Source organism: Pinus tabuliformis, chromosome 4_2, assembly GCF_031772625.1.
Source record: "Pinus tabuliformis cultivar Carrire ecotype Pingquan chromosome 4_2, CPIR1, whole genome shotgun sequence".
NCBI lineage: Eukaryota > Viridiplantae > Streptophyta > Pinopsida > Pinales > Pinaceae > Pinus > Pinus tabuliformis.
The window spans coordinates 1,033,919,336-1,033,934,488 of record NC_142304.1 but is presented as its reverse complement, the minus strand read 5'-3'; the positions used below and the strand labels follow the sequence as shown (position 1 = coordinate 1,033,934,488).

The 15,153-nt window shown below is 38.1% G+C and overlaps 1 protein-coding gene across 1 annotated transcript in view; it reads left to right on the top strand.

Annotated features, from left to right (window-relative positions):
* Positions 1 to 500: 500 nt before the first annotated feature.
* The window catches only part of NPQ6 (YCF20-like protein (DUF565)), a 67,851-nt gene continuing 53,198 nt past the window's right edge, over positions 501 to 15,153 (top strand). The window contains exon 1 of the mRNA XM_089427882.1: positions 501 to 669. The gene's annotated coding sequence lies outside the window, so the exon portion shown is untranslated. The remainder of the gene's footprint in view (positions 670 to 15,153) is intronic.

Sequence of the window (15,153 nt, the reverse complement as noted above, 5' to 3'; positions counted from 1 at the left end):
ACAACATATGTATCATAATGCCAACAAAAACTGCTTTTGTTTGGCTAAGAGCTCATCTTCCTTAGACGTAAGGAAACAGGTTAACGACCCAAGACCCAGAGGCATCTGGCAGGAGTGAAAGCCTGCCCCCTTACGGACCACCAACAAGTTGTTCTAGGTGGCATGGTTTTCCTTGAATAATAGTGATAAGTCAACCCGCATTCGCAGATAAGAACCAACGATGACTACCTTATCGCTAATTTGACAACTAAACTATGATAAATTTTCTCACCATATAAAAAAATAAAAAAATATAATACTCTTTAGTTATCAAAAAAAACAAAGACTTGTGGATCACCATTTAACCCACTTGTTGATAAGTTTGAACACAACTCCTTTTTATAAAAGTTTAACCATTTTTATTAAAAACCTAGTATGTAACACTTACATTGTTAATAATTAACATTACACTTAGAAAACATTGTCATCAACGTATTAGGCGTACACCTCAAAACCAACTTACAATCAGATCAGTTTTTAATGAAAGGTGACATCTTTGAACCAAACATGCCGCACGCCTGCGACAACCACTCCAGATATATCATTAAGCAAATTCAGGAAGCACCCACCCAAGTGATCGCGATGTGCATGAGGGGGTTTTGCTCCGAGCCAGTCTGCTTCTTAATGCAGGTATTCCTTTGCCTCCGAATGGATTCAGAGTTTTTACCGGTTGAATTTGATTTGTCAGTCACACTTCAAAAAAATGTACAATTAGCGTACTTTACCTGGGTATCTGCAGAGTCGCAGTGACATTTTTGTTTAAAATAGCTTACAGCATCCCAATTCAACCATCCATCACTATGAATTGCAGAATTATTCTGGTTTTAGAATGGATTGGGGTTCTTCACACTGCGTGTTACTGCAGCGTAATTAAAGCACGGTATATTTTGGAAGATTGTCTTATAGGTTTCTTGAAATTAGGGTTCAAGAATTTAGTTAAATTATCTAAAAGTTATGGTTAATAGAATCTTAACAGAATGGAATGTGAAGTCATTTTAATACGGCTGTCGAAGGTGGCCCTTACACAAAATTTCCCTCTACAAAATTTTTAACAGAACCGAGAAAATAATGATTGCATTTACGATTTCTCAGCTAAAAGGAACATGTTCCAGGGATGGATTCCCAGAGCTCTGTATGTTGGCAGCTGTAATGGAATTTTGAAAGCACAGTAGCGCTACTCTGTCCTGACTGGTAACTATCATCAAAAGCTGGGATATTTTTGTTTTGTTTATCCCTTGGATGTCACTTAGAAACATGCCCTGAGGCTGGGTGCTGCGATGCATAACAGGGATTTCCTTCGGCTCAGGTGCTAGGTATGCGGGATCTCTATCCTGTCAAATTTTCCTGGGACTTGCACCCAACCTCATCAGTTTTTTGACATGCCATTTGAGGATGGAAGCCTCTGGATGACTTAATAATCTATCAACCTCACCAGTGAACCAAGAATCAGGTGGTATGATCGGGAACTTCTACCACAGTGAATTAAGATGCTGGCCAATAATATCCTTTCAAAATTAGCTCCTGGTTCTTTATGGGATAGCCCAAATGGCAAAAATTAAATTTTGTACAATCAAATTTGTTAATCCTTACAGTTTTGCAGTTGTAGGAGGAACCAATTTTCGACATTTGTCTAACATAACCAACTGCAGACATTTACACTGACTTGGATAGTATGAAATTTGTTGCGGTTGGGAGTACATGCACTTTACCTGGCAGTCTTGAAATTTATAATATATCTGGCTATGCTAAAGTAAATTTCTGTCACCGTGAATCTATTGATATCTACATGTGGAAGGAAGTACAAAATCTCAGTGGAGCTGTATAGTTAAGGTTTAAACTGACTTACAGAAGCAGCAAAGTTTTTATAGATCAAGTTATTGACCCTTTCAGGATAGATCATAGAACTATACTGTTTGTGAGGATGGGTAAGATAAATGGCATCTCAACTAAATCAATGCTAGTATTTGCAATCGAATTATGCTGCTATGAAGGAGGGAACGTATGCTGTTTCTAACTGGAGTTATTAGGCATGATTCTTACTCCCCACGATTCCAATAATTGGAACAAACAACACTATATTCATTACCAACATCAGGAGGATCAGACTTAAGTCCAACCAAGTTAACTTGTAGTAAACTTTGGGGACAAATTTGCTTCTCTTATCTGGGAATACCATTTATCCTATTCTCAGCAACAGATACTGAATGCATCCTGTCTCGGGTTTGGGCCATGTTAAGGCCACTGCCTAGATGGTGTGAAAGGTTGAGATGAGAGGACAAGCTTTAAATGCAGGTAAGAGCTAAATCATGTGAAGGGATAAGTGTTTCAATCTGAGTTTACTGCTTTTTAGTGAAAAATTCGAATTTCAGCAGACTTTGAGGACTGGTGATTAAATTTTCAAGATTCAGTGAAGTGAATCACAAACTTGCCATTTCAGGACCTCATTATATGCCATATTTGGCCACAAATTGTATACGGCAAGATCCAAATTATGTCAGCATGTCATAAAATTCATTTAATCTCCTGCATAGAAGTGACAAATGACATTTTGAAAGGATTCAAGTAGGGTGAATGTAAGGTGAATTATGTTGAGAAATGTAGCTTGGACAGATTCTTGTTAAAATCTCTATTCCAACAACCTAGGTAAATTAATTCCTGATGATTTTCTTACTGAAAAATTAATTTAGATTGAATTCTTTAGCTCATAGAATAAAATATACTTGTTGGAAATTTAACAGGGAATAAAAGATCAGCAGAAGCTACAGGAAACCAATCTCCAAATACACAGAATTTTTTGCTCTTCAAATATCAACTTTTCATTAAAATTATTTCCAGCTTACAAGGGCTCTCAAGCTGGAAAAATAGCCGACTAAGAATACAAGAAAAAATTACAGTAAAACTTGGCTGTTCTGGTGCGCCGTATAGCCTGTACGGCCTTGCCAAAACCTGCTGCTGTTGAAATCTGTCCTAGAAATTTGTACGGTTGGCCTTATTTTTTGCTGGGTTGTATGCCCTCCTAAAATTGTTTCTACACCAGCTGTGTACATCCAATTCAATTTTCGAGAGCTAGGTTAATCTCCTTTTGCTGCTCACACTGTTTCCTCTTTTCTCCTTTGGACTTGCACACTAAGTGAAAATCCTTTACCACTCTCTCACATGTGTTTTTCTAACATTCTCTGTGTATCACACTCTTTGTGTCTTTTCCTTTTATGTTGTCTTTCTTTTATAACATTGAGTTGATGACCAATTCCCGATAGCCCTAATTTCTTAATGAGATTGGTGGTTGAGGTTAAATCCCAATCGCCATTGGAGATTGCATCTAACACTAATGTAAATACTTTACATTTTATTAGGCATTAATCAACTCACTAATAAAAGACTCTTAACTTTAATCAAAGTTAATTACAAAATAGAAAGGACCTTTGTCTTGGACGACTTCCACATGATCGACACTAGACTTATGCCAAAGTTCTTGTCTGATGCTACAAACATCAACACTCCCTCTTACTTCAGATATTATAAGGTCCTTTATGTAACTAATTTTCCATTTAAATACTAATTAGCTTATAATTTTTAATAATACTTCTAAATAAACACCCATTAAAATTATTTTATATATTTTTATATTACTTTATATATTTATATTTATGCAGATAATTTATTCTTATATTATAAGGTCCTTTATGTAACTAATTTTTCCATTTAAATTCTAATTAACTTATAATTTTTAACTAATTAACTAATTTTCTAACTAACCTAACAGCCTATTTATATTACTTTATATATTTATATTTATGCATATAATTTATTCAGATATTATAAGGTCCTTTATGTAACTAATTTTCCATTTAAATACTAATTAACTTATAATTTTTAATAATACTTTTAAATAAAATTATTTTATATATTTTTATATAACTTTATATATTTTATATTTAGGCATATAATTTATTCATATATTTTCCATTTAAATATTAATTAACTTATAATTTTTAATCCCCGGATGCGGGTGTTATTAATATGGGTTAATGAACCGCATGCAGCAACGGCAGCTGTCTTGGCACTTGGACGGTTCCAGCAGCTTACACACTCCTGCAGCAGATGATATGAAAGGTGAAAAGCGCAGAATTAAGGCTCTGTTAATGGCATTCAATGCGCATCCGGCTCGAGAAATTCGGCAAGGCGATTTAACCATGGCGCGCTCTCTGGTTTCTGCAGATGACATTCGAAGCCCCTTCTTCCTTTGCTCGCTATTTTTTCCGCACCCCTGCTCTGTTCAGGGTGTCTGGAAGCTCCTCTGGTTCTTCAATTCGGTTTGTTCAGCTTGTGCCTGGTCCCCTCCCCTCCAGTTCTGGTCATCTTCTCTGCCTAAGCTCCCTGTGCATCCAGCCATGGCTCGACGTCGCGGCGTCCCACGTCGTGGTGGTAATTCGGGCAATCGCGGAGTCTCACGTCGTCGTGGTGGTTCTGCTCCTCAGAACATCACTCCTTTAGCCTCTGCCTCTCCATCCTCCCCGCCTTCTGATCATTCTCGGCCCTCTCTGAATAGTTCCTTTCAAACCACCCGGTTTAAGTTCAGGAGCAGGCTCAATAAGCCTTTGATTTCTGCCAATATCACTGTAATTTTTACGGAGGAGGAAGATGAGCTCAGTAGCTCGGACAACATTTCCATGTCTCAGTCTCAGTCTCAGAATGCGAGCGAATTTCAGGGTGAGATTGCTGGGGTAGTGCTCAACGCTGACAATATGCAGAACGAGGATGGATTCCCGGAAGCCCCTCAACCCCAGCCAGCATCTTCACAGGATCAAGTTCTTGCTTGTGAACCAGCGCGTTTTTCAGGAAGCATTCTGAATCTAGTAATCCCTCCAGATGGCAGTGTTATGGGCGCTGAAGATAACGAAATGGTTACCTGGATTGGCTCTCCTAGCCAGGCAAACAAGGACGCGATCGACTCTCTTACTCATGATTAAAGAATTCTGGTTCAAATGCTCTGTCAGCATTCTCCTTTATGATATGTGGTCCTCAGGTTATGCTTCTATGGTTTTTGTCAGTGTTGCACACATCGCGATCGGGATTTAATCGGCGCCGGGAAAAAAGCGGAAAAAATCGTTAAAATCGGGAAAAAAATCGGAAAAAAGCGGGAAAAAATCGTTTGGCACAAAAATATTCATTTTTTTAAAAAATTGAAAAAAATTGAAAAAAAATGAATATTTTTGTTGCTAACGATTTTTTCCCGCTTTTTTCCGATTTTTTCCCGATTTTAACGATTTTTTCCCGATTTTAACGATTTTTTCCCGCTTTTTTTCCGATTTTTTCGATAAAAATCGTTATAAAAAAAAGTGGCGATTTTTATGTATAAAAATCGCGATTTGAATCGGCTAAATGAAAAAATCGCGCTTTTACGATAAAATCGCGATTTTATCGCGATTTTAACAACACTGGTTTTTGTTCTATCTGTTCATGCCTCTGGCATTGTTTTTGGTATCAGCATGAATCGCTATAGTTTTCAGTTCAGAAACACTTACGGCCTAGATAGCCTGGTTTTTGACTTTTTTGTAATGGCAGCTTTAAAAGATTGTATCTCAGCAAATGAAGAGCTGCCTCTAAAGCTGATATGTCAACAATAGGTCTGCTTAGTTTTTTGTCTTCTAGCTTACTTCAATTCTCGCTTCAAAGTCTATCAATTATGTGAGATGATTGAAGAACGCTAGCCGTTGGTCAAGTTAGCCGTTGGAGGCTCTGCTCAGACTATTTAACATGCTAAGCTGGATCTGTTTCTTCAACTTGTCTTGACGATGAACCACACTGGTTGCTTCGAAACACGTCGACAAATGGTATTTCATGTGATTTTTGCCGAAAAATCTCTCACAAACTTGATATGGATCACAGAAGCCTAAACTCTATAAAGGAAGGAATTTATTGAAGAGACACCTGGTACTGGATTTCCCTTCGATCTTAGCACAATGTCCCATTAATTTTTATAGCATCGGGCAGGTGTTCTAGTCTCGACTTGTTGGAAAATGTAACTAGGTTCGGTCTTCATTATTGTACTCGAGTCAATTGTAATATATTTGTCAAAAGAAAGTGAAAATAATTTTTATTATTAATTTGATTTGGCTTATTAAAGCATGGGTTTCATGCTTGGGTCAAATGTATAGGTCAAGCCTCCATTGTAGGCTTTAGGTTATTGTCAAAATAAATTTGTGAAGACTCCTCCATCCATCGAAGTCTCCTTGCTGTTGAAAGGATCTCCATCAAGTCGTATTCCATAAGAAGATCACATGTCGGCCTACACAAATAAATGTATATACACGTCGAATCAATAATTAAGACGCAACTCTTCACAATGTTATGTCGGCCTATTTACATGGGGCAACCACTATATATACTCGCTTGGGTTCCTCGCATAATACAGATCACAAAACTCGCATTATTTCAGAGGAAGTTTCGGAGATGACACAAAAGTTCGTGTAGGGCTTCGGAGATGGCACAAAAGTTCGGAGATGACACAAAAGTTTCAGATCAGAATTTCAGAGCTCGCATTTTTCGGTGATCTCAGGGTTCGGATGAGGGCAGACTTTTTTTGTGATTCAAGTTCGGATGAGGGCAGACTGTTTCTGTGATTCAAGTTCGGATGAGGGCAAACATTTCTGTGTTATTTCAGGAGTTCGGATAGGGCATCAAGATGATCTCCATGATCGGTGTTAGGCCTCACCACAGTAACCTCATCTCTGTATAGTGACTTCGTTGATGCTATTACAATGATGCTTCCACAGTTCATTCATGTCTCGATGCTATGATGGATGGAGGTAGTCTTGAGTCTAGATTGTTAGGGTCATGGTCGTCTCATTTTTGAATCTATTGAAGGAAGAACTTATGACTAGGTTTTCCCCTCAATGGGGTTTTGCCCTAGTAGCGTGCCTATATCTTGTGTTCTCTTCTTTTGTTGCTTGGCATTAATCTTGATGATCAGAAAATATAATTAAGAAAACTAATACTAATAATGAAAACATCACAAGTTAATGTCATTAAGAGGAAAATCTGGTTTGCGTAGTGACTGAGTTCACCACACCTGAAGCATTTGATCTTCGAAACATCTTTCTTCTTCTTCTGTTGCTCTTGTTGCCCCTTGGATGCGAGCGCTACATTCTCTTCCTCCTCCTTGGGCTTCGACCCACTGTTGCTGCTTCCGTCAAGTTTACACTTGACCAAGTCCCTCCTCAACTCCTCTTGCTTAAGAGCTGCCCACATCTCATCCCAGTTTGGCAAAGTCGCCTTGCCTAGGATGCCCTGAACAAAGACTTGCCTCTCCTCAGATACTGAATTTAGGGCCAATCTTACCATCTCAGAACCTTGAGGTGTTGACCCCACAACTGCCAATTCATCTCGGGTCTCCTGAAGCTTTGCAAGGAACGGACCAATGCGTTCCAATTGCCAATTCATCTCGGGTCTCCTGATGCTTTGCAAGGAACAGACCAATGCATTCCCCCTTCTGCATCTGCATAGATCTCATCTTCTGCTCCAAGTACATCTTTCGCTGCTCGAAAGATCCTTGATACAACGTCGACAATGCATCCCACATCTCCTTGGCAGTGTTTCTACTAGTGATGTGACAAACTATATGATCCTTCACTCTGTTGAGGATCATTCTTTTTGTCTTCGCCATTTCTCCCTTGTACTTCTTAAGCAGATCTGGATCCGCGGCTCAACTACCATGCTGTCGACGTAGACTTTGAGAAAATGTTCATCCAGAAGGCATGACATCCTTGCCTTCCAGTTCACATAGTTGGATGCCCCATCCAACTTGTCCTGATCTCTCAGTCCACTGGTTGCCATCTCTGCCAATCGAAAAAGTCGAATAGCCTCCTTTCTCCTTTGCGTAGCACTAGACTGGTCTACGCACTCCCTTTTGGAGCTTGTAGATTTTCCCCTCTCCGGCTGCTCAACTAGTGAGAATTCAGACTCCTTGGCTGGAAGTCCTCTGAGGAAGAATTCCCTCAACCGTGTCTCTCTCTTCCCTCTGACGTCTTTTTGCCCAACAACTGCCTGCAAAAAACTGTGTCCCACCAGAAAACCCCTCTTCGCTGAAGCTTTTGCTGCGCTGCTCCCTTTGCCGCTGACATATTTCGATTTGGAAATCCCACCTCTTTGTCGACTCACTCAGAGAGAGTTTTTTTAGTGAAAATCTTGCCCTCCTGGCCTGACTGTGCAAACCCTCTAGGGATTCGAATTGCTGTCTCTGCAGGAATTTCGAATTCCCTTCTTCCTTCAGCGCTAGGTCTTCTGGCTCTGCTCTTCTTGCTTCACCTGCAACTCTGATACCATGTGAAAATTTGGATGCCCAAATTTCTACTGCAGCAACTGATTAAGTTTCTCTTACTTGTTAATTTCTGAATCAAGTTACTTACTGTTTCCTACAATAAATAGCGAAAATAATACACTGTAGCCTACACCATTTAAATTATAAACGAAAACCAGAAACTGAATAGGAAATAAATACAACACATCTACATAGTTATTTTTGGACAAATGTCCCCGGAAAAACCCAGTGCGGGAAAACCGGTGCAACAACTGAGGGTTTATTATTAAGTAGTAGTAATTTTTGAGTACAATTCATTGGATGCCCAACTGGCTATCCGATATAGAGAGAAACTGGACAAAACGAATAGTGAGATACTCTCACCCTGTCACTGGAAGAATCCGGTACTGATCTTGCTGTAGAAGAGCCTCTGCGTCCCTTCTGCGTCAGCCTCTGCGCAGAACTGCATCAATTCCATGCAGTCTCTACATCACTTTTGCTAGGACTGTGCTGTTCCTCCTTTTGACCCTCTGCTAGCTGGAAATCCTCATCTCTCAGCCTCCCAGTCTCACACCTCGACTCCCGACTTCTGAAACTCGATTTCCTCAGCAGGAAATTCGATCTCCCTCTAGGCTTTGTGCTCCACTGTGTGGGCCAGCATCAACCTTTCTTTGGACGTCGTTCTGTCCTCTTTGCCTTGTACTCTCTGGCCAAGGAAAAAGACTCCTCACCAGATACTATCCCTGCCCATCTCTGCAAAAGATCACTATTGAAAATCTCTCCGGCTGCTGCTCTGCTTCAGAAAATCGAACTTCTGATCTTCTCTCTGTGTGTCCTCCAAGTACCCCTCAAGCCTCTTCTTATATCTTTCTGTTGGACAACCAACGATCCATATTAACTTCTAATCAATGGCTTAGATCATTTCGACTTGATCCTCGTCTTCTTCTAGAAGTTACATCCACAGTTTAGATTAATACCCATTAATTATTTTAATTTCCTAAGTTTAGACTTAGGGTCCCATTAAAAATTATTAATTATTTTAATAAAACCGTCTCTTGGCGGAATTTCCCAAAACGATTTCTGGGTATTGGAGAATGCATGCGTCTAAGCCTCCTTGTAAATTTTGAGACTTAGAGCATGTTGACCCTGTCGCCTACACCTACCTATAGGTAAGTGAGAAAAGCCTTCAACACCACAAGGTGTGGTTGGTGGCAGGGAACTCAGAAAAGGGGCTGTCAAACTAATCCCGACTCTCTTCCTTTGAGCTATCTCCTAGGTTAGCTAAGGGGGGTGGTCCCTAATGAAAAGTTAAGTTAAAAAGATGTGAGTTTCTAGGAGAATTGTTAGAGTTAAATAGATTATTTCTTTAAGATTTATAAGCAAAACTGATATAAGCAATAACCATCAAAACATAAGATAAGCATGAAATACATAAACAACCAGTGCCTTCAAAGTATTGCCCATTAAGAAATGCAATCATATTTGCTTAAAATGAAGTGAAATGCTTTCAAATGGAAAGCCAAAATAATCCTGAAAAGTGAAACAAAAAATTGTTAGCACAAGATATTATAAATGCTTTTAAGATGAATAAGTCTATAAATCAAAGCATGGAAACTATCTTGCTCAAAAAAATACAATTAGAAATCTACTTGTGAGAATGAGATGATAAAAAGAACTCAAATGTTAGACCAAGATGACAACATGCAATTAAATTTGCAAGCCCAAAATAATAGTACTTGAAAGTGAAATCAACCATTCATGACAATATGTAATTAAACCAAAAGATAAGCTAATTTCCAAGTACAAGAAAATTAAAACTTATTGCAAAATTAAAAGGGATTACAATGCTTGCATCTAAAGTGCCTCTTGAAATAAGATTTGAATTTGAGACTTTAAACCATCAAAATAGTAAGAAGTTTAAGAACTTTGCAAACAAAGCAAATGTGATGGAATGAGTTCTTGGTTATTTTATTAATTAGTGCTAAGACAAAGTTACAATTGAACTCTAGTCCTCAGACTTCATCCTCGCCCAAATATTTGGATCTCACAGTGAGGAGTCAATAGAGGTAGAGGGTCCCTAAAAGTCTATTCAACCAACTTAAGTTGGAGGTAAGTTTTAGTGAGGCTTGGGGCCTTCCTATACTAAAATGCCTAGATGAAGTGCAAATTGTCTTAATTCCCCAAATTAAACTAATGCTTCAAATAGAAATAGTTTGCAAAACTTGAGAGGCTAGAATGTAAATAAGCTCATATGTGTTTGCACCATTGAATGGAAAATAAGCAAGTAAAATGGAATAGATTTCTTTAAGCTACAATTGTTTCAAATAAATGATAGTGCTCCAATAGTTTTATGATATATAGCGTAAATTGACCAAGTAGTGAAGTATATACTTGAAGAAATTATGAAACTATTAAAACTTGCCAAAGTATGAAGTGTTTACACATACGCTGAGATTTTCTCAAGTTTACAATTTGAAAGCGTATGCATGTGAGAATTTAAATACAAGATTAGTAAAAAATTGCATGTGGAGTGAAATGTGTTGATTTTAAGCATGCACGATATGAAATTAAAAACTAGAAAGCTAAGAAAAATTAGAAGCAAGATTAGGCCACCCACAAGAATCCCTCCTCTGAGAGAGGAAGGGGGATGACATGGAAAAAATCCCAAGCTCCCTCAAACAATTTTTTTTATTATCTTTTATTAGCGCTAAAAGGGGGTAAAAATGCCTCTAAGAGGGCAACCCACAATACGAGAGAGATCTTTACAAAGATGAGACTCTAACAAAGCTAGACTCTCTCCCCAAAAAATATAACAACAACAAACTTGAAGATAAAAAAAATGCTCCAAAAGAGATTCACAAGGCTCAAAAGGCCCACGACCTAGATGAGTTTGCAACTCTCTCCCAAGTGCTTATGGCCTCCCTAGAAATCAGTCTTTGGATAGCGTGAGGGGGTCCTGCATACACACAAGTGAGTAGTTTTCCAAAGCTTTTCTTCAAGCTCCTTGCTGCCCAATGCTCAAGCCTATGGGTTGCAAAAACAAAACCAATTGTCAGTGTGAAATTAGGAAAAAGAAACCAGAACTAAACTTAGAATTTAATATACAAAGTGCTAGCTCAAGTAATGGGAGTAAACCCCCACACTTGCCTAGCTTCGGAAATGACTCTTGAATAGGAGATACAACTTTGAAAGAACTAGAATCAAATAAGTTTTTTGAATTTAAATAGATGATCAAGTAGCTATAGAGTAAGAAAACTCCCTTTTGCTCTTCGTTGGATGGAAAACTTGGAGCGAAAAAATGGTTGAGTCTTGGATCACTGTGACTCTAGGAGTGAGTTGATCTAATTGAGATTTCTCCCACTTCCAGATAGATTTCGGCACACAATATAAAGAATCTTTCCTACACACTTGAACACGTATTAGTTTGCACAAGATGAGAGCAATATAATTGAATAAGATAAAGAAAACATTCTTCTTAAAATGAATTGGCAAGCTTATCCCTATAATACTACTATAAATCAATGATATGTGCAAGATAGCTTGCACATAGCAATCCAAGCAAAGATGGCAAGTATAAATTAATATGAATTCAATATGTGAAAAAAATTAAACACAATAGTAGTAGCATGAAAGGACATCACCTCATAACGACAAGAGAACACCAGCTAGATAGCCCCAAAGTCTTGATTGTATTAAGAAAGTGCAAGATAGCTTGCACATAGCAATCCAAACAAAGATGGCAAGCATAAATTAATATGAATTCAATATGTGAAAAAAATTAAACACAATAGTAGTAGCATGAAAGGACATCACCTCATAACGCCAAGAGAACACCAGCCAGATAGCCCCAAAGTCTTGATTGTATTAAGAAAGTATGCAAGTACAAAATGACAGAGTTTCCTCAAGCCCAATAGCTCATTACATGATACAATATGAGAGCATATAGCCTCATTATATAGAGAGTTGGGAGCAAATCCCAAGGAAGAATGCATGTGAGAACTGAACTTGGAGCAAATCCCAAGGAAAGATAAGTCAAGTTCGATGTGGAGAAGATAGAGACATCAAAGCAAAATCGAATTCCATATGTGCACATCAAGGGAAATCGAATTCCATATATGGCATAGTAAACTCATCCATGAGTGAATCCAAGTACCGTGATAACTCCAGTCAACAAATGCAAACTCGAACTAAGTGATGCCACATATGTAGATGATCCCCAGATAGCTCTGCGTAGGTCCCTAGGAACTGCATGATTCCTCCATGTGCAACTCGTAGTCTGGCCAAGTGAAACTCGTAATCCTCAAGAGTGGAGTGCTAAGAGTAGAAGAACCTGAGATAATTGTGAGATGAGGCCCCACATAATCTTCAGTCCAAATATACCATAGAATATTCCTTCAGTGCATGAACTCCTCTAATAAATTCGATTTTCCACATGTGCAACTGCTGCTTTATCTCTGGGAAATTGATTTTATGAAATAGTGGTGTGTTAATGATGCAGTGTGCTCAGTCATTTTCCGCAAGTCTGTTGACTCAACTCTTTGACTTAGGATAATTTTCAAGTCATTTCCACCTCATTCTGTCACATGGAATAATTTATTTATCTATATTTTATTTAATTCTAGCCTAATTAAATGCCACAATTTCCACTAAACTTAGGAAATGTGGGTTTTGAGGGTCCAAAACACATTATTAACCACTCAAAGTGTGTCATTGTAGAAAGTTGAGGGTGAGGTGTAATTTTGATTACTCATACTCCATACAACTTCTCTTGATTACACTTAAAATACAATTTTATTTGCAAGTTTTGACATGCGGGAAATCTAAAAAATTAAAAAATGACTACCTAGACCTAACCAAATTCCACGAAATTTTGTGTGTGATCTAGTATAGTAATATACATCGACTTTAGACACTAAGATGTGTTAGGGGCTCAACCTTCAAACCGTCACCCCGACTTTGGGGTAAAAAGTGAGTGAAAAAACCCAGAAAATTATCCGTCTCTGAAAAATAAGGGATAATTAACCAAATAAAAAAAACACTCCAAGGTGTACTCGTTTGCTAATCGAGTCCCAACACCTTAGGCCTGTTATAGACTCAAAACTCATAATTACTAATATCACTTATTACAATTCCCCGCAGGGTGTGGAATCTGGGTACAAGAAAGATGATGAAAAGATAGAAGTAGAGTTAAAAAACTCTGTTGACCGATGATATCGGATGGTACAAGTGTCCTCTGGATCATCCTTGGGCATGGAGTCTTCATATAATCATCAGGTGTCATCCCAGTGGTCAATAGAGCACATCCGATGCTACCAGAAATCAACACCTTTAAGTTTAGATCATCTGGTACTATATCTTTCAACACAAGTCATGAATTTGGAAACTATTCTTGCTTTGCTTCGTTCTTCCACTCCTTCCAACCATTGTCAAACCCTTGTTAGATTCGAATATGTACCTGCAATCCTCACAGGAGGCCTTGGAAGAACAATTACAATCAAGCAAAGAACAAGAGACTAAATAATAGTGAACATGACAATAATATAATAATCAAACAAGAGGGATATAAGATACTTATCTTTTAAAACAAAATATCAACTTCCTCTTCATCTATTTTTTCTTGCAAATGACTTCATTCCTTCCTTTCACAAGCTAGGGTTACATCCTTCAACGAAAATATTGAACTAGGTCTAAAATCTAGGGATTTATCCACAAACCCTAGATCTTTCTTATCAAGAGTTCCAAATTTCTAGGGACTACTAAATAGCTTTAAGAAGGGTTCTAAATAACTTCTAATTAGTGTGAGGGACCCTTTCAGCGCCCTCTTGCGTCTAGACTACTTGCAGTATTCCTAGTAATACAAGTCTTTAACATCAGATGCCAAAGATTTTGAAGAACCATTCTTGGATTTCTTCTGATGAGGATGCTCATTATTATTATCATCATTACTCTTTCTCTTCTTATATTTCGATGCTTCAGGACAATTATTTCTATAATGTCCAAATTTTGCGACATCCAAAACATTGGACTTTTGACAAATCTCTCTTTCCTTGCAAATTGGATCTTCTATCTGCATTTTTATTTTGAAAACCAAATTTCTTCTTACCATTATTCCTCTTAGATTTTGCAGCAAAGGCTTGAGATTATCCTTCATCATGTCTTTGGATCTTCCCTTTAGCAATTAGTCTAGATTCCTCTTGAGTGCAATTAGTCCATAATTCTTCAAAGCTTGGAGTATCCTTTCTAGCACAAATGCCAGCTGCAAATGAATCCCATAAATCTGGTAGGCCATTGAGAGCAGTAGTGATTAATTCAGATTCAGAAATGACTTCACCCATACTTCGTAACTGATCTCTTATGTGAGCTATTCTCATGAAGTTGTTGGAAATACTGAGAGGGGGGGGGGGAGGTGAATCAATATTTCTGTTCAATTGTTATTTTTACCAGTTAAATCATTTATATTTAGAACACAAAAATGAACAATAGGAATAAATGCTTTTATTAATATAATCTTTACAATAAAACAAGTACAATATATATAAGGCTTCAATCTGTTGCCAAGCACGAACTTGGTCTTTTGTGAGGCTCCAACTTCTAGGGCTTCAATCCTATCTTCTCAAGGCACCAACCTTGTGTTTAGGAGCACCAACTCCAAGGACACCAATCCTTCCAATTCTGAGGCACCAACTCCAAGGGCTCCAACCCTATCTTGTCAAGGCACCAACCTTGTTTGTTTGAGGCTCCAACCCTTTGGGCTCCAATCCACTGCTATATTTTGTTTAGATATGTTTGGTAGTTATTCTCTGCTCCCAACATTT